This window comes from Canis aureus, chromosome 22, assembly GCF_053574225.1.
Source record: "Canis aureus isolate CA01 chromosome 22, VMU_Caureus_v.1.0, whole genome shotgun sequence".
Lineage (NCBI taxonomy): Eukaryota > Metazoa > Chordata > Mammalia > Carnivora > Canidae > Canis > Canis aureus.
The window spans coordinates 19,353,880-19,372,431 of NC_135632.1; the positions used below are offsets into that span (position 1 = coordinate 19,353,880).

At 39.2% G+C, this 18,552-nt stretch overlaps 2 protein-coding genes across 25 annotated transcripts in view; one reads left to right on the forward strand and one right to left on the reverse strand.

Moving 5' to 3' along the window:
* Positions 1-18,552, forward strand: part of LOC144293845 (uncharacterized) — a 115,138-nt gene that overhangs the window by 10,301 nt on the left and 86,285 nt on the right. For 6 of the 21 annotated variants that reach the window (XR_013361159.1, XR_013361160.1, XR_013361158.1 and 3 more), the window contains exon 3: positions 15,134-15,220. The exons of 14 other annotated variants lie outside the window; for them this stretch is intronic. The gene's annotated coding sequence lies outside the window, so the exon portion shown is untranslated. Of the gene's footprint in view, positions 1-6,199; positions 6,317-15,133; positions 15,221-18,552 lie in introns of all 21 variants that reach the window. One more of the 21 variants, XR_013361167.1, reaches the window with a different exon arrangement.
* SLC35G2 (solute carrier family 35 member G2) overlaps positions 1-18,552 on the reverse strand; it is a 43,446-nt gene that overhangs the window by 7,383 nt on the left and 17,511 nt on the right. The window contains exon 1 of one of the 4 annotated variants that reach the window (XM_077865032.1): positions 14,374-14,395. The exons of the other annotated variants lie outside the window; for them this stretch is intronic. The gene's annotated coding sequence lies outside the window, so the exon portion shown is untranslated. Of the gene's footprint in view, positions 1-14,373; positions 14,396-18,552 lie in introns of those variants that run through there. 4 annotated transcript variants of the gene reach the window in all.

Consider the following 18,552-nt stretch of genomic DNA (forward strand, 5'->3'; position numbering starts at 1 on the left):
GTTGTACATATCCAAATGTAGGCTATCTTGGGTAAATTTTGTAAGGCCTCCCCAATGCATAAATCACTGATGTAAGAGTGCCTTCTGCCCTAGGGCTTATGGCCCACAGATTTTTGCAGCTTGGTCCTCTTGCCTGGTAGACAGCTCTCTTGGGCAGGCACCAATAGTATCCACTTGGCCCCAGGAAACTCACATATCCTTATCACTCCAGTGAGTGTACAAACAATTTGCCACTGCCCCTTCTCTCCAATTGTATTTTTCTTTATTGAAGCAAGCAAAGGGCAAATTAAAATGTGCTGTCTAAACAATTTCCAAATGGAGAATGAGAAGGCACACTCAATTATTGCACATAATGATCTGGTATCCTTCACACTCAGCTATAAGGGAGGACTTGCCCCTCCCTTTTCCCATAAGGAAAAAGTATGACATTTTTCTTTTTTTTTTTTTTAAGGTAAATTCTTTTTTTTAAAAAAATATTTATTTATTTATTTATTTATGATAGACACAGATGAGAGAGAGAGAGAGAGAGAGAGAGAGGCAGAGACACAGGCAGAGGGAGAAGCAGGCTCCATGCAGGCACTAAACCGCTGAGCCACCCAGGGATGCCCTGACATTTTTCTTAAACCAAAGACCCATAACAGATAACATGACCCCTGTGAAGAGATTGTATTTTCCAAAGAGAACCACAAATCCAGTATCTCCCATACTACGTGTTTGGGATTTTCTTAAATGTGAATTTAACATTATTAAATAGAGAGGTGGAGTCTATATCCCATACCATTAAAAATAGGTTGGCTTTTGTAACAGTTTTAACCAATAGAGTATGGAAGAAGTGACATTGTGACTTCTGAGGCTGGGTCATAAAAAGTAACGTAGCTATGCCTTCCTAGTTGCAATACTTGTGCTTGGAGCTCTGAGCCAACAGATAAGCAGTCTGACTGCTCTGAGTCCAAGGTATGAGGAAGCTCAAACTAGCCCATGTATAGAAACCATATGGAATGGTCCTGAGACTACATTAAGAGAAAAAAAATGCCTGGGCATACCCCCTCCAGCTGCTCCAGCCCCGTGCTGTTCCAATTGTAGCCACTCATGTGACTTCAAGTTAAGAGACACTGAGTCAGAATCTCCCTGCTGAGTCCTTTCCAAATTCCTGATCTACAGAAACTATGATAGACAATAAAATGATTATTGTTTTAAGCTACTCAGCTTTGGAGTGATTTGGTACCTGCAGTAGATAACTGGAACACCCCACTGACCTCCCCAGTATTCTAAGGAATGGGAAGGAATAGTGATCTCAGTGAAAGTTAAAAGCCTCTTGTATCTGGCCTTAATTGATGGACTTTTGAAAGTGGAACATTTTGGGGCATCTGGGTGGCTCAAATGGCTAAGTGTTCAACTCTTAATCTCTACTCAGGTCTTGATCTCAGGGTTGTGAGTCCAAGTACCACATTGGGTTCCACAATCAGCATAGAGCCTACTTAATAAAAAAGTAGGGAGGGTGAGGGAGAGGAACATTTTACTCTCCATTTTAGGATCATGGATGCTAATTCCAAAGCTTTATTCTACATCCTGTTATGCATATATTAGTGTATTTAATCCTAGTCCAACTGCATACTTTATTTTTAGATTTTATTTATTCATAAGAGACACACAGAGGCAGAGACATAGAGAGAGAAGCAGGGTTCCTGTGGGGAGCCTGATATGGGCCTTGATCCCAGGACCCCAGGATCATGAGCTGAGCCGAAGGCAGACACTCAACCACTAAGCCACCCAGGTGCCCCTCCAACTGCATACTTTAAATTATTTTTTGCACTGTGTAATTTTTGTTTTTTTCTGTCAATGGATTAGTCTATGATAGACATATTCCAGGTATTTCTCAACACTATTAATATTATATTGTGTCCCACTGATCCCAAAACCATGTTATACTAAAGAGATACATAAAAATCTTCTCCAGTCTCTCTAGTTTTCATTTAATTTCAGGTTTCATGAATACAACTTATTAAACAGAACCTGAAATCCTGACTAGTTCCTACATTTTTGCACATTTAAGTCAACATGTATTCATTTCAAAGAATTATGAGGTATCATAAGCCCAGTACCATGCTAGGCTCTATAAATATGAAGATAAAACAGGAGTGGTCTCTGCTCTCATAGAGCTCACAGACTATGGAAGAAACAAGTAAAGTCAAATGTAATATTTTAGGAAGTTAATAATGCAAGCTACATGAAGTTCAAGGAGCTGCTGGAGCACTTACAAAAAACACCTAACCCAAATATGAGGCAGTCTTAGCAAGTTTCCCAGTGAAAAGAATACCTGAATTAACTTTATGCATATGTAACAATTTATCAAGTAAAGAGGAGAAGAAAAAATATTTTTTAGAGATAAGAAATTTAGAAGTCAGGGGTGCCTGGGTGGCTCAGTGGTTGAACATCTGCCTCTGGCTCAGATCGTGATCCTGGGGTCCTCGGATTGAGTCCCACATCAGGCTTCCCACAGGGAGCCTGCTTCTCCCTCTGCCTCTCTCTCTCTCTGTCTCTCTCAAGAGTAAATAAATAAAATATTTAACAACAACAAAAAAAGAAATTTAGAAGTCAGGAATGTTGGTTTTGGATTCTGGCTCTGCCAACTAGAGTAATAATTATATTTATTTTAAGATATAGAGTTTTAGAGGGTAATTATTGGGATCTTTTGATTCAACCCTCTTCAAACTCAATGTCTTTTTAATGATTTCACACTTCTACTATTTTGATATCTCCCATGTAAGACACTGCAGTTCAGTGATCACAACTTTCTACCACCTGTTCAAAGTTATTCGTTCTGACCATGTGCCAACTCTACTCCTTCCTCCCAGAGACAAAGGGTCTGAACTAATCTCATCACTCCAAGCTCCTCTGACAAAGATTTATGTGAGAAAGTGCCCTCCAAGGCAGAGGTGTATGTTTCAGTTGTGTAGAACAACTCAGCTAAGTAGAGAGAATATGAAACAATAGGACCAGAGGACCAGCCTGCCTGGCTACAAATGTATCAACCTGAAATGCTCAACACAAATGGATTAAAAGGATACACAATTTGATGTCTGCTTGAACAATGGGGATAATTCAGTGTGGCAAGCCTGAAACCAATATTTTTATCCAAAAGAGGCAATGTTTCTTAAGTTACATTCTCCATCATAAGGCCCACAGTCAGCTCTCTCCTACGGTTATGAAAATTAACACTGACATCCCTACTGTCTAGGTAGGAATTCTTGGGACAATTCCTTTATGGTACCTAAAGCAAATGTTACTTGACAGTGGGAGTTCTTTAGTTACCAGAATGATCCCTGTAATGGTAACAAGTCCTAGCTATAGGGGCAGCTGGGTGGCTCAGGCTGTTAGGCTTCTGACTTCAGCTTAGGTCATGATCTCAGGGTCCTGGGATTGAGGCCGGTGTCAGGCTCCCCACTTATTAAGGAGTCAGCTGGTCCCTTTCCCTCTGTCCTGCCCCCCTGCTGGTGCTCTCTGCCTGTCTCTCTCAAGTAAATAAATAAAATCTTTTTTTTTTTTAATGTCTTAGCTAAAAATCTAGCTACTACAACTTGATTATAACTGTAAGTACTAATGTGATACTTAAAACCTATGAATAAAATTGGCTTTTAAATAAATATTTATAAAGCACTGATAGGTTACTACATTATACCTGAGCAGTCTAGCCCTAAGATACCTTAATACCCCAATTTGCTTGGACAGTGTTGTCCCTGAGTAAAAATGGAAAGATTATACCTAATTGATCACCTAAAAGGGAGGACACAACAACCACCTTTCCAGGATATCATGAGACATCAGGACTGCACAGGTTCTGTGCTATTAAATAATACACCTCCTGAGACCTGTTGAGAGAAGCCACTCTTCCCTCCAAGTTGATGAAAAGGGGCCCATATTCTGAGGCCCCAAAGACTATCAGCATGCACTCTGGAAAACCGTGTGGAGGTTCCTCAAAGAGCTAACAATAGAGCTACCCTACAACCCAGCAATTGCACTACTGGGGATTTATCCCAAAGATACAGATGCAGTGAAACGCCGGGACACCTGTACCCCAATGTTTATAGCAGCAATGTCCACAATAGCCAAACTGTGGAAGGAGCCTCGGTGCCCATCGAAAGATAAAAGGATAAAGAAAATGTGGTCTATGTATACAATGGAATATTACTCTGTCATTAGAAATGATGAATAACCCACCATTTGCTTCAACATGGATGGAACCGGAGGGTATTATGCTGAGTGAAGTAAGTCAATCAGAGAAGGACAAACATTATATGGTTTCATTCATTTGGGGAATATAAAAAATAGTGAAAGGGAACAAAAGGGAAAGGAGAGAAAATGAGTGGGAAATATCAATGAGGGTGACAGAACAGGAGAGACTCCTACTCTGGGACATGAACAAGGTGTAGTGGAAGGGGAGGTGGGCGGGGTGATGGGGTGACTGGGTGACGAGCACTTGATGGGATGAGCACTGGGTGATATGCTATAGGTTGGCAAATAGAACTCCAATTTAGAAAAAAAAAAAGACTATCTGCATGATTCTACCCATCCTTAGGCTGAACCCTGGCTGACATACCCCTTAACATTCCTCTTTGAGTAGGGATTCTTATTTCTTCCCCACTGCAACAATTAAAGATCAGGAAGATAGAGGAAGTATTTAAGTTTGCTTGTACTTCAATACTCTTTGATTAAAAAAAAAAAAATACTCTTTGAGCCTGTATCTTTGCATAAAGGTACACTGCTCTAGGGGAAAAAGAACGTGCTTCTGAGCTCCCACCTCTCAAACCAGAAAATTCTTAAGTAAACTAATAGAGCTTGAAAGACGAGAACATTTATAATAAGGGAGAAAAAAAACAGAGTAGAAAGTAAAGGACATGCCCTTTCTTAAATCAGGCATACTTAGGAAGTGAAGAATTTATCATGAGGAGTTGAATGTTTGTCTTTCTTAGAAGGTGAGATAATCAGAATGTTGCATGTGGGTGGTAAATAATCAAAATGAACCAAGTTAATAATCAAATCATGAATCTGAACAGTTTATGAAGATGTAAAGTAGGGGCTATAAGTAACGTTAATGGTACAAAAGTTCAATCAAATACTCAGATTATATAGGAACTCCTCATAGGCAAATTCAACAGAAGAATAAATAATAAAAGAAGAGACATGCAGCCTAGTAGTCTCCTATGGTAAGCCAATTGAATATTACCTCTATAAAAATATAAAATTAAATTTCAAGGCAAATTCTAGACAGAATCATTCTAAGTCAGATGTATTACTTAGGACATATATACCACATGTAACGGTAGAACTTTCAATAAAAATACCACTCATACTGCATCAGATTATTGCTTGACAAACAACAGTCCACCACATCTCTCTTAGGAAAAAAAATAATAAGGCAAATAATTATGTCCCCTTTTGTAACATTTAGATTAAAGCATCTTTGCAATAAGCTATCAGAGAGAGACTAGGAAGACAAAGAAGACCTTGATTTAGCCAGACATCATGACAATATTTTCAGCAGTCTAACAGAAACAATCAAATAGGATAAAAAAGCAAGAATGGGAAATCAAATAGAATAAAGAAAGGCAAAATGAATGGCTCTAAAATTCAGTGAAAACAGAAGGGAAGATGGAAGTTTCAATAGCCAGACATATATTTTTTTAAGATTTTATTTATTCATGAAAGACACACAGAGAAAGGCAGAGACACAGGCAGAGGGAGAAGCAGGCTCTATGCAGGGAGCCTGATGCAGGACTCAATCCCGGGTCTCCAGGATCACGCCCTGGGCCGAAGGCAGGCGCCAATCCGCTGAGCCACCAGGGATCCCCAATAGCCAGACATATTGATATTTACATCTCACAGATAATGTGCTAAGCACTAAACATGGCTCAACCCAGCTTTGAGAGGAAGTGAAACCTTAGGAAGTTTAGCAGTAGGGGAGCACTGGGGAGGGGTGGAGCATTAAAAATTTGGAGAAAACTAATGGCCTCCCTCACTTTAAATCAAAAGATAAAAGGAGGTAAAAGAAGGTACTCGAGGAAACTAATTTGGTAGACATTACTGAACACATTCTATGTGAAGGGCACCAGGTAGGAGATGTAGAGCCAGGTCAGTAGGTTCTTTTTTTTTTTTTTTTTTTCATTTTTATTTATTATTTATTTATGATAGTCACACAGAGAGAGAGAGAGGCAGGCTCCATGCAGGGAGCCCGACGTGGGATTCGATCCCGGGTCTCCAGGATCGCGCCCTGGGCCAAAGGCAGGCGCCAAACCGCTGTGCCACCCAGGGATCCCAGGTCAGTAGGTTCTATTGTTGAATTTGTCCCAGGGGGTTGTCTAGAACTTTGTCACACAGCACCCAAAATGAGTCTCTCCTCCTTACTTTTCTCTCTTTTCCTCTTCACAATCCCCTCCCTCTTTCCCTACCTTAGCTTCTTAACTTTACTCCTATCCCCCACAGGAGCCCTGTCTGACATTCTAGCCCAGGAGTAGCTACCACTTAATTCATGTAAATGATCTCATGAAAAATACTTATTTTGTTGCCTTAAATGAAGCATCATCACTCCCAGAATCACATTCTGCCCTCAGAATAGACAAGACTATTTTCACTTTCCTGAAATCATAAGTTCTCTGACAGATAATAGGGGTGATGATGACAAAATATCTGTATGGAAAGGAGGAGAAAAATCTCGAGACACCTGGGTGGCTCAGCGGTTGAGTGCCTGCCTTCGGCCCAGGGCATGATCCTGGAATCCCAGGATCGAGTCCCACATCGGGCTTCCTGCATGGAGCCTGCTTCTCTCTCTGCTTCGCGCGCTCTCTCTCTCTCTCTCTCTCTCATATGAATAAATAAAATCTTTTTTTTTTTAATTTTTATTTATTTATGATAGTCACAGAGAGAGAGAGGCAGAGACACAGGCAGAGGGAGAAGCAGGCTCCATGCACCGGGAGCCCGACGTGGGATTCGATCCTGGATCTCCAGGTTCGCGCCCTGGGCCAAAGGCAGGCGCTAAACCGCTGCGCCACCCAGGGATCCCTAAAATCTTTTTTTAAAAAAAATCTCAATCGCATGACCACTCCGGCCACTGAGAATCTCACCCTAAAACCTGGCTTCCTGTCATCCAAGCTAATTGTACATATTTTCACTCCTCTGGGCCTTTTCCCTGTGCCACTTGATACTCAGCTTCTGCCTCTTCTTGTCATTTTACTCTCTTTGTGTGTGACAATACTAGGTTTTAAAAAGTAGTGGCTCCTGGGGTGCCTGGGTGGCTCAGTCAGTTAAGCATCCAACTCTTGATTTCAGTTCAGGCTCAAGTCATGATCTCAGGGTTGTGAGATGAGCCCTGCATTGTGCTCTATACTGGGTACAGAGCCTGCTTGGGATTCTCTCTCTCCCTCTGCCCCTCTCCTTGTCTCTTTATCTCCCCCTGCTGCCCGCGTGTGCCCATCCACCCCGTCTCTTAAAAAAAAAAAAAAAAAAAGTAGTGGTTCCTCCAGCATGTTTGGTGGGCAAGGATTGGGAGTAGGGGAGGACAACTAATGTGCCCCAAGAGATGAATGAATAAAGAAAATGTAGTACATTCATACAAATATTATTCAGCCATAAAAAGGAATGAAGTTCTAATATATACTGTAATCCGAACATATCTTAAAGAAAGTATGCTAATTAAGCCAGACACAAAAAGATAGCTATTGTATAATCCACTTAAGTGAGTATTTAGAATAGGCAAGTTCATAAAAAGAGGAAATAGATTAGAAGTTACCAGGTGCTGGGAGGAGGGGAAATGGGGAATTATTTCTGTTTGGGGTAAGGAAAATGGAAATCATAGTGATGTCATACAACACTGTGAATGTAATTAATGACATTGAATTATACACTTAAACAAGGCAAATATGGTAATTTTTGTGTTATGCATATTTTACCACAAATCTTAAGTTTTAGAAAAAGCACCCCAAGCACTAGCATTTTTTAAAACCTCCCTAGTAGGGATGCCTGGGTGGCTCAGTGGTTGAGCATCTGTCTTTAGCTCAGGGTGTGATCCCAGGTCCAGGGATCGAGTCCCACATTGAGCTCCCTGCAGGGAGTCTGCTTTTTCCCTCTGTCTATGTCTCTGCCTCTCTCTCTGTGTGTCTCTCGTGAATAAATAAATAAAATCTCTAAAATAAGTAAAACCTCTCTAGTAATCCTAATGTGTAATTTTCATGTACAAGAACCACCTGATGGATTATATAAGGGCCTTTCTGGCTTCACGATTTAATGAATCCATGCACTGCTGCATGACTAAAGAAGAGAGAGAAGCATAGGGTTGGACATTTAAAACAAAATAAAATGGATACTGAAGCCAGACTGCCTGGATTTGAATCTTAGCTACAGAACTTAATAAATATGTGACCTTGGGCAGCTTATGTAACTTCTTCACTTATTTCCTCTTCTGAAAATTGCAATAATGATATTATTACCTGGTAGGGTAGAATGAGAATATTAAATCAGTTAATATGGGAGAGCCTGGGTGGCTCAGTCGGTTGGGTGTCTGACTCTTGGTTTCGGCTTGGGTCATGATCTAGAGTCATAGGATCAAGCCCTGCATCAGGCTTTGCACTCAGGACAGAGTCTGCTTGAGATTCTTTGCCTCTCCTCTCTCCATCTGCCCCTGCTCCTGCTCACATGCACGCGCTCGCTCTCTCTTTCTCTCTCTCTCTCTCCCTCAAATAAGTAAGTAAATAAATAAATAAATCTGTTAGTACACACAAAACACTTAGTATCTGGCACCTATCAACTGCTCAATACATGCTAGGGTTTTTTCACATTATTCTATTTGCCCAGAATGACCTAGTCCTCCCTCTTTTTTTCTCCTTCAATAAGGCTGTCTTGCCTTGTTATCATTGTGTGTTCATTGGAGTAGCTCTTTTAATTTCCTTCAAGAACTTTTCCTCTACATTCACCACTCTGCTAACTTTTTGGCACAGGGGGCCTAGCTTACAGTCTACTTTGGCTTTCAACATCCCTTCCTCATTAAGCTTAATCACTCACAGCCTTTAAGTAAAAGACATGTGACTCTTCCTTTCACATGAACACTTACAGGCCATTGTAGGGTCATTAGTTAACCTAATTTTAATGTTGTATCTCGGGGAATAGGGAGGCCTGAGGAGAAAAAGATGGGGGAACAACTAGTAAATGGAGCAGTCAGAAGCCAAACGACATTTACTGATTACATTTGCCATCTTATGTGGACACAGTTTATAGAACCCCAAGACAGTTGCAATAGTAACATCAAAGATCACTGATCGCAGATCACCATAACAAATATATCCATAATGAAAATGAGATATTGTGAAAATCACCAAAATGTGACACAGACATGAAGTGAGCAAATATTGTATGGAAAATGACACCAATAGACACAGGGTTGCTGCAAACCTCAATTTATAAAAAACAAAAAACACTATCTGTGAAGCATACTAAAGCAATGTGCAATAAGTGAGGTATACATATATAGAGTTTTTTTTAAAGAAATTAATTCACGTGATTTTGGTGCCTGACAAGACCAATATCTTCAGGGTAGGCCAGCAGGCTGAAAACCCCGGGGAAGATTGTTTGCAGTTCAAGTTCAAATAGTCTGAATTCCCTTCTTCTCAGCAGATAGTACTCTTTTCTATTAAGGCCTTCAACTGATTGGATGAGACCCACCCACACTGTGGAAAGCAATCTTTCCAATTTCTCAATTCCAGGAATTTAAACATAAATCTCCTCCAAAGACCCCTTCGCAGAAACATGTAAAATTGTCTTTGACCAGACAAGCTGACACATAAAATTAATTACCACAGCCTCATCCTCTGCATGTCTTCCACATGCACAAAAATTCTGGCTATTTCAAACTATAAGAAACTCCTTCAAAATGTCATGCTGTTTCATGCCTCTGGGTTTTTACATATGCTATTCCTTCTTTGTGGGATACTCTTTTCTGCTTTTCACCTCGTAAATTCCTTCTCATTCTTCAAGGCTCAAATTAAATATCACCTTCTCTGGAAAATTTCCCAAGGCCTTCCTCTTACCTCCATCTAATTTAGATGCCCACCCTCATTCTTTGATTATAACTTCAATCATAGAATTTGCTTTGAGCTACAACTATGTTTTTATCTTTCTCTTCCACTGGACCTGTGAGAGTTTTAACCCCACAGGTTGTAAATTAGGTATTACTGGGATGCCTGGGTGGCTCAGTGGTTGAGTGTCTGCCTTCAGCTCAGTCATGATCTTGAGGTCCTAAGATCAAGTCCTACATCGGGCTCCCCGTGGGGAGCCTGCTTCTCCCTCTGACTATGTCTCTGCCTCTCTCTCTCTCTGTGTGTGTGTTTGAATAAATAAATAAAATCTTAAAAAAAATAAAACTAGGTATTATTAATTTTTATATTTTCAGCACCTATTGCAGTGCTTGGCATGAGATAGGTGTTTAGTAAGTATTTGTTGAATTGGACTATTTATATAAAGGAACTTAAAGGGCTCAAGGAACTCAAGTAAGGAAACTTTTCCACTAAAAAAGTTTAATTCCTTAATAATATTTCGGGAATAATAAAACATTATAGTGTACAGGTTGGCTATTAAGATAATTTGTATATTTAGCATCTCTACCTCTGGCTCTATTTCTGCTGATAGGTCTCCCATATTTCTTTTAATATTGAATTTCTCAGGTATAACTGGAGGTATTCCTTAAGTAATGTGTATCCCCTTTTCTTAATTAAACCATTGTCAATCAAACAGGAAAGGTATTGGAGATACATGTCTCTCAGCATTTCCAGACTGAACTTAGTTGCTATGTCCCTGCTTCCCAATACACACCTCACAGCTTAGCCAAGTCAGGTGAATCCCACCACCACAAAGTCACAGCAGTCCCTCATCAAGCTTCCCTGGGCCTGCTCAGAACAAGCTTCTGACTCAGGAGCTATTTACCACCATCAGATCACTACATTAAAAAAATAATATTTTTGTTTATTCCTAGTACAAAAACAACATAATTTTATTATAGAAAATTCAGAAATGTGGAAAAGCAAAGAAGTAAAGTAAAAACCATTCATAATCCTACCACCCAGAGATAACTACTGATACTTCCAAGTCTTTTCCTATTTGTGAATAGTTTTTGCCAAAAATGTCATCAAACACCATATCCATTTCTAACTTCCCTGTTCTATTTATCAATACATTGTAAATATTTTTCCATGTCACTAAATATTCTATGACATCATTTTTAATGGCTTTGAACACAATAAGTCACTCATTAGCTTTCTGAGAGCTAAAAGGCAAATGGGATGACCAGCTGTCATTGATCCTTTGTGCAGAGATAGATCCATAACCACCATGGGAAAAGCCACATATGTGAAGATGAACAAATTTAAAATCTTGAACTTTTCCCACTGAATATAAATGAAGAAATGGGTTTTGGTGGCCAGGGAAAAATTGTAAAACAAAACAAAACAAATAGATAAATCAAAACTATTCATGTTTGTTTCTTTGTTCTTCATTCAGAACATCATCTATGGAAAGAAAGCGGAGACTAAGAGTAAAATCAAGTGTGTCTTCATTCATATTTTGTATTAGGATCAATACACTGTTTAGTTTTGAAAGGATCTGAAGCAACCACTCAATTAGAGTTAAAGAAAAAATGAGTCCACAGGAAATATCAGGCACAGATGCTTCTGTGCATCTGGGACATACTCTTTTGGATTGTTTGTCTCTGAATATAGCTCTAGATTCTCTAATTATAATGATAGCTATTTTATTTAGCTCCATCTCTGTGCCAGGCATGTACTAAGAATTTTGTTTTCTCACTTAAAGGTATAAAACAACTCTGTGTGAAGTAGGTATTATAATCTCCATTTTACATTGTAAAATGAGGAAATACGTTCTGAGAGTTTGGGTAACTTGCCAGTTAGTGAGTGACATAACCAGTTAATGGCATAGACAAAATGCAGATCCAGATCTGCCTTCCTAAGCCCTTTCTTCTATACTATACTGCAAAGTAACCATCTATGGTAGGCAGAATAATGCCCCCCACCCCCCGACACTCCTACCAAAATATCCACATCCTAATTCCGGGAAGTTGTCAATACATTACCTTATAGGACAAAGGGGAATTAAGGTTGCAAATGTAATTAAGCTTCTAATCAACTGACCTTAAAATAGGGAGACTTTCCTGGATTATCTGATTGGGCCTAATGTAATCATAAGTGATTAAAAGTGGAAGACAGAGACAGAAGTCAGAGATGTGACAACAGAAGCAAGGTCAGAGTGATGCAATGTGAGGACTCAGCCTGCTGTTGCTAGTATTGAAAACAGAAGGGGATCATAAACCCAGGAATATGGACAGCCTCGAAAGGCAAGGAAATAGATCTTCCCTAGAGCTTGCAGAAACAAATATACCCTGCCAACACCATATGATATCTGTGGTGGACATCTGACTTACAAAACTGTAATATAATATTCCTCTTGTTTTAAACCATCAAGTTTGTGGTAATTTGTTATAGCAGCAAAAAGAAAACTCATACACCCTCATTCTGTGAATGTCTAAAGATCAAATTTCTTAGAAGACCCACATAGTACAAAAATGGACAAAATACCTGCATGTAAAACCATGAATTTTCCTAGAAAATAATTTTTGCTCTTCTTAAGATCTAGAAAAATGTTGGATAAGACTACAAAGTTCTAGGTCAAGTGACATGGACAAGGTTATTTTGGCCTAAGATAGAAACTACTTGCGGGCTTGCTTGCCCTCTGAAATACCACTTGAAATGTCTGCTTTTAAGAACCACATGCTCATGAATCATCTAGAAAAAAACTGAATTATAAAACATCTCTTAATGGCTGAGCTAACTGAGCTAACTGCCCTGCTAGATATGGTTATTAGATATTGAATCAGAACTTTGGTTGGATGTCGTCAAATAGGATTTTGGATTAATAACCAATATTGGGCAATAAATTTAACCAATTCTGGAGGCAGCAGATCTGAATTTGAATTTTGCCTCCATCATCTTCTACCTGTGCATACATCACCTAGGCTTTCTAAACATTACTTTCTCCATCTGCAAGATCAGCTGATATCACCAACTTAAGAGGTTATTAATAAGGACTTAATGAAAATATAGATCAAAAGTACGTAGCAGGTGCTCAGTAAATACTAGCTTGCTTGCTTCCTATTGGTCAAATACCATGGAGACTTTGACATTAGCGTAGACTTGTTTTCCTCTCTGCTGTTTTTTTTTTTAATATTTTATTTATTTATTCATGAGAGATACACAGAGAGAGTCAGAGACATAGAGGGAGAAGCAGGCTCCTCGCAGGGAGCCCGATGTGGGACTAGATCCCCAGACCTGGGATCATGCCCTGAGCCGAAGGCAGACACTCAACCACTGAGCCACCCAGGTGTCCCCTCTCTGCTGTTTCTATAGCAAGAAAATTATTATATACAGCTTATGAATTGCTAGATTAGGAATTTTTTAAAGCATAAAAAAATCATGCATTCAAGGACGTATGCCTGGAAGCCCAACTTGAAATCTGTTCCTCCAGCCCTTCTAATGATTTTAGAAACTTCTGATTTCTTGTATTATATCTCTTTCTGATTCAAAGACGTAGAATGATTTTTTGGTATCTATAATTAAGCCTTGTCTGATATAACTACATTAGTGTACTATGTAATGTTTAAAATTGAATCCCATCATTCAAGAAAACTTTCCTGCTTTTCACAATATTATTTTAATACAGATGCTAATAAAGAATTATTGTTTTGAAATTTATGGAAAAGTATTCACACAATGCTGGTGTAATGAATCAAAAACTGAAGATAATCCCTTGAATTGCTATTAATTCTTTTCTTGATGGGATAGGACAGTATATAACAGTAATTCATAGCAGACAGTTTGCCTATATTTTGTTCCTCGTGTAGTTGTTGTTTGGGGAAAATAGCCTACAATTTATCAAGAAAGCTAGAGTAGATTTTTTTTAAAGAATCAACCAGAATTGGTTGGCAGTCTAGGGTAATAATATCTTAAGATTTCTTTAAAGATGAGTAGACAACACTTTGAGCTCTTATTGAAGAAATACATATCAATTGTGGTACATAAGGACCTAAGGTTGCTAATTAGAATGGAATCTGAATCATTCCTTCAAGCCATTTTCTACTGGGGACCTTTTAATTTATGTGATTTCTTAAATAGTTCTTTGGAAATGCAATTATCAAGGCAGTTTGTTTTCTTATAACTCCCTTGCACATTCTGTCTACTCTCCCAAACACTTCTACTCAAATCTTTATCTAAGCCCAGCTAGCAAATTCCAGGACAAGGGGCAAGTAGTAAAATTCACTCAGACCTATTTTTAAAGTGCTGTTTCTGAGAAGACCAAGAACCACAGAGAAGTGGGAAGCTGCCACTGTATGACTCCACCTCCTCATACATTCATGCTGGGCAAGTCTTGTCAAACATCCCAAGTTTTCCGGTTTGTGCACAGCCCAAGGTGACTCCTTTAACCTGCCATGTTCACTCCTTCAAGTCCAGGCACCATCTAAAGGGAAGATGCCAAAGTCAGAATCTCCTTTGTGGCCTGTGAGTTCCATGAAGGCAAGAGAGTTCTCATTTATATTTATGTTCTTGGCACATAAAACACATTTAATAAATAGTGATAGTACAAAAAAAAAAAAAGCAAAAAAACCTCAGTCCTGAACTGCAATCTACAACTGTTCCTCGAAATTTGTCCCATCTTGTTAGCTCTCACAGGTTCTGGTGTCCATTCTCCTATTTCTGTCCTGATTTCACTTTTGAGATGGTTCTTAGACTGTTATCTTTATCACTCAGCTGCAATTCTGACTCTCTGTGCTGGGGACACTGGTTCCAGATCTCTTAGGAATCCATCCTGGTGTGGGCTGCCCCTGTAGTCTATGTTGGCCCCATGCTGGCCCAGAATTGTCAGAACAAAACAACCCAGTAAGGATTCACCTGGAAAAGGAATCAACATCTCTGCAAAGTTCTTGGGTTTAGAGAACTTTCATTTGTGTTATATTATTGAAGAATTTTTAATCTAAAAATAGAAAAGCTCATGAACCTCATTTTTCATATCTCCTTGTCATTTGAAGCTGATCCTGAACCATCCAGCAAGGAAGAAATAAGGAAGTGGCAATAAAATCAGACTGAATGAATGGAGTAAGAGTATTTACTGAAAGGTTGGCATTGAGTATTTAGAATATAAAAGACCAAAAAAATATTGGTGTTACCATTTTTTCCATTCTCAAAATGTTTTGGTGGCTAGAATAAGCCATACTTTGAATTCTCTTAAGAGCAATAAAATGAGAGGATGCCTGGGTGCCTTAGTGGTTGAGCATCTGCCTTCGGCTCAGGGCATGATCCCAGGATCCGGTATCAAGTCCCACATCCGGCTCCCTGAAAGGAGCCTGCTTCCCTCTCTGCCTATGTCTCTGCCATTCTCTCTCGCTGTGTCCCTCATGAATAAATAAATATTTTAAAAAAAGCAATAAACAATATATTAGACATAGCTTTATGAAATAAGGGTAGTATCTCCATTTATTTAAAAACACCTAAAGTCATCATCTGAATATTTATTCAGAAATACTATGATATTTTATTAAACTCTGTGTTAAATATGATTGCTTAATTACTTAGTACTTTTCATTTATAAGGTAGAAGTGATTACCTTCCATGTTTTAGATTTTTTGGAGTCAAAAGATACAATTTTATTTTTTATAATGTTACAAATCTTTATGTAAAACTAAATAATTACTTAACATATAATGTAATATTAGTTTCAGGAGTAGAATTTAGTGATTCATCATTTATATGTAATGCCCAGTGCTCATCACAGTAACTGCCCTCCTTAATATCCATCCCACATTTAGCCCATCCCTACCCCCATCTCTGCCAGCAACCATGTTATAATTTTAGAATAGACTTTTAAATTGGCTATAAACTTGAGTTTTCCTCTTGTGATTTGTAGACATGATTGCAGGTAGAAACTCAGGTATTTACCCTAAAAATGTTATTTAGGTGGGTGCTGGGGATGAGTTCTACCCTTTTCGTTTCACATTATTGACCAGTAAGAAACACCTCAGCTCAAAAATTAGTAGGATATGATGTCTTTCACTCTACCCATAGGCATCTTGTTCTTGAGGAAAAATAATTTACTCTGAGAGACTGAGGAATGGCAAGTTTGTTGTACTCTGGAATCTGGTATTGGTGCTCTGACCCTGATAGTCCAGCCTTAGATAGGGGTCAATTCTGTATCACTGTAGAAACAGCTAGCTTTTATTTCTGTGGCTATGGACTGCACCTCCCAACCTTGCTAACCATCTCACAAATTCATCTACTTGCTTAGAAAAATCAAGGGAGGAATGTGAAAGAATAAGTCCAAATCTACCATCATCACTGTACTTTGCTGATGACAGGTCAATGAGGTAACATCCTCTGTAAGAGTCATTCCCTGTAATGCTAATAAATGCACAAGAGCACCAGAACTGCATGGCAGCTTACCCATTCCAGGCTAGAAGAGATTTGGGCTACATAGGCTGAATGATAAGCTCTTCGGCATGTTAGCTAACTTAAGCTTAAAAGAGGAAAACTTCGGTGAGAAAGAATCCTTATTCTGAACTGAAAAGCAGAAGCTGCCCAAGAGGGTATATGTCAAGGCTGCTCTGATAGGGCTGAGCCAGGCTGCAGCCTGGGGTATAGCAGGCTGGGTTAGGGATGAAGTCTGCTTAGTTGAACTAGGAAAGCCAGTGAATACTGGATTCCAGAGTAGCCAGTCTGGGAGAAGCAAAGGAGCCAGAAAGAGTTGGGCTAAGATGAGATACAAGAGAATAAAAGAGAGACTTGAAGATTTTGCTGGGCTTGCCAGTCTGGGTTATAGAAGAGGAGAAAATTATAGCTAAGAGACATGGAGATGAAGTGAGGTAAGAAGACAGATTTGTTGGGATGGGTGTGGGGTGGGAAGAGAGGTAGGAAGGAGAAATGGACGAAATGCACCAAACAGGAGGCTTTGCCGAAGTCTGAGCTGGAGACTCAGCCAACAGTTCTAGGGCAGAAAGTTAGTGAAGTATCGGGCGTTATCAGCTTTGTGAGAGCTGCTAGGAATCAACAGCTAGCTCTGGGAGGAACAAAGAATGGGAAAAAGGAAAGAACTAAATAAAAACAAAAAGTAGAAAGGGGAAAGGAGTAGAAAAGGAGAATAGAGAAAGGAGTAATCAATTTGGTTAGAGCTAGGGTGAACATTTCTCCTGCTATCAGCCTGAAAGCAACTGTGCCTGTTGCCGTGTAGGTAAAATCAAGGGGAGAAGCCCGGCTTCCCTATACTTAGTTGCTGTTTATAACTTTAGTAGACTCTAATGAACCATAGATACCAGGAAAGGAAAAAGTTAACTGAGGTTGAAAGAAAGCCTTATTTGGCAGTTTTCAAACAAGCAGGTTGATTTGGCTTGTGAGAAGGCAATGATGCCTGATTTGGAGCAGAGCAATTTATGTTGTACCGTTTTAAAATCTATTCTGGCACACTGTGATGAATATGTCGGCTGGCAGCTAAGAACTTGCTGGAATGTAAGAGTCTTTCACCATTTATAATCTACACTTCCCTTTCCTGGAAAGAGCTTTTCTAATCTCTGAGGCAGTGGACCTATCAATTTGCATAAAGTATGACAGTCTCCGTGAACACATATTTATCATCTACCACTTACTTTCTACCGTCTTAAAAAAAAAAAAAAAAGGCAGAATCAGTCGGCAGTGAATCAGCACCTTTAAAATCAACTATGCTGAGTGAATCTGTTAAAAGTGGCAGGGAGCCATTGTTAGAAGGGGGAGGAGCAGGAATAAAATGATCCTTTTCAATTTCCATGATCTTTTTTGTATGTACATAAATGATTAAGCCACCAACTAGGTTAGATGCTAATTAAATATAAAACAGATTAGGAATCCCTGGGTGGCTCAGCGGTTTAGCACCTGCCTTTAGCCCAGGGTGTGATTCTGGAGACTCAGGATCGAGTCCTACATTGGGCTCCCTGCGTGGAGCCTGCTTCTCCCTCTGCCTGTCTCTGCCTCTCTCTCTTTCTGTGTCTTTCATGAATGAATGAATAAATAAAATCTTAAAAAAAAAAAAAAAAAAACAGATTATAGGGCTATTCTGATATGCTTGTTAAAGTATGATTGGTTGCTTATCTCTTACCTAATTCTCATAAGAAAGGATCAAACAGCCCAGGTAAGTTCAAAGAAGCACACCAACCCTCCCAAGACTTGCCCCAGTCCCCCAGTCCCTGAAAAAAAAAAAACAAAAGGAACACCAAGGATCAATAGAGTCTAATCTCAAATCCCTCAAATATTACATATACCACCTGCTCACATTTACCCTGTTCTTGCTGCTATTTATCCACAAGAAAGCCAAACCTAAAATCCCTCTTGAGACTAAGACTTATGGAAATGCCAAATAAATTAGATCAAAATTGTATAAATTTGGTTTCATTTAATCATAACTGATTCTTCACACTATAGACGTCAC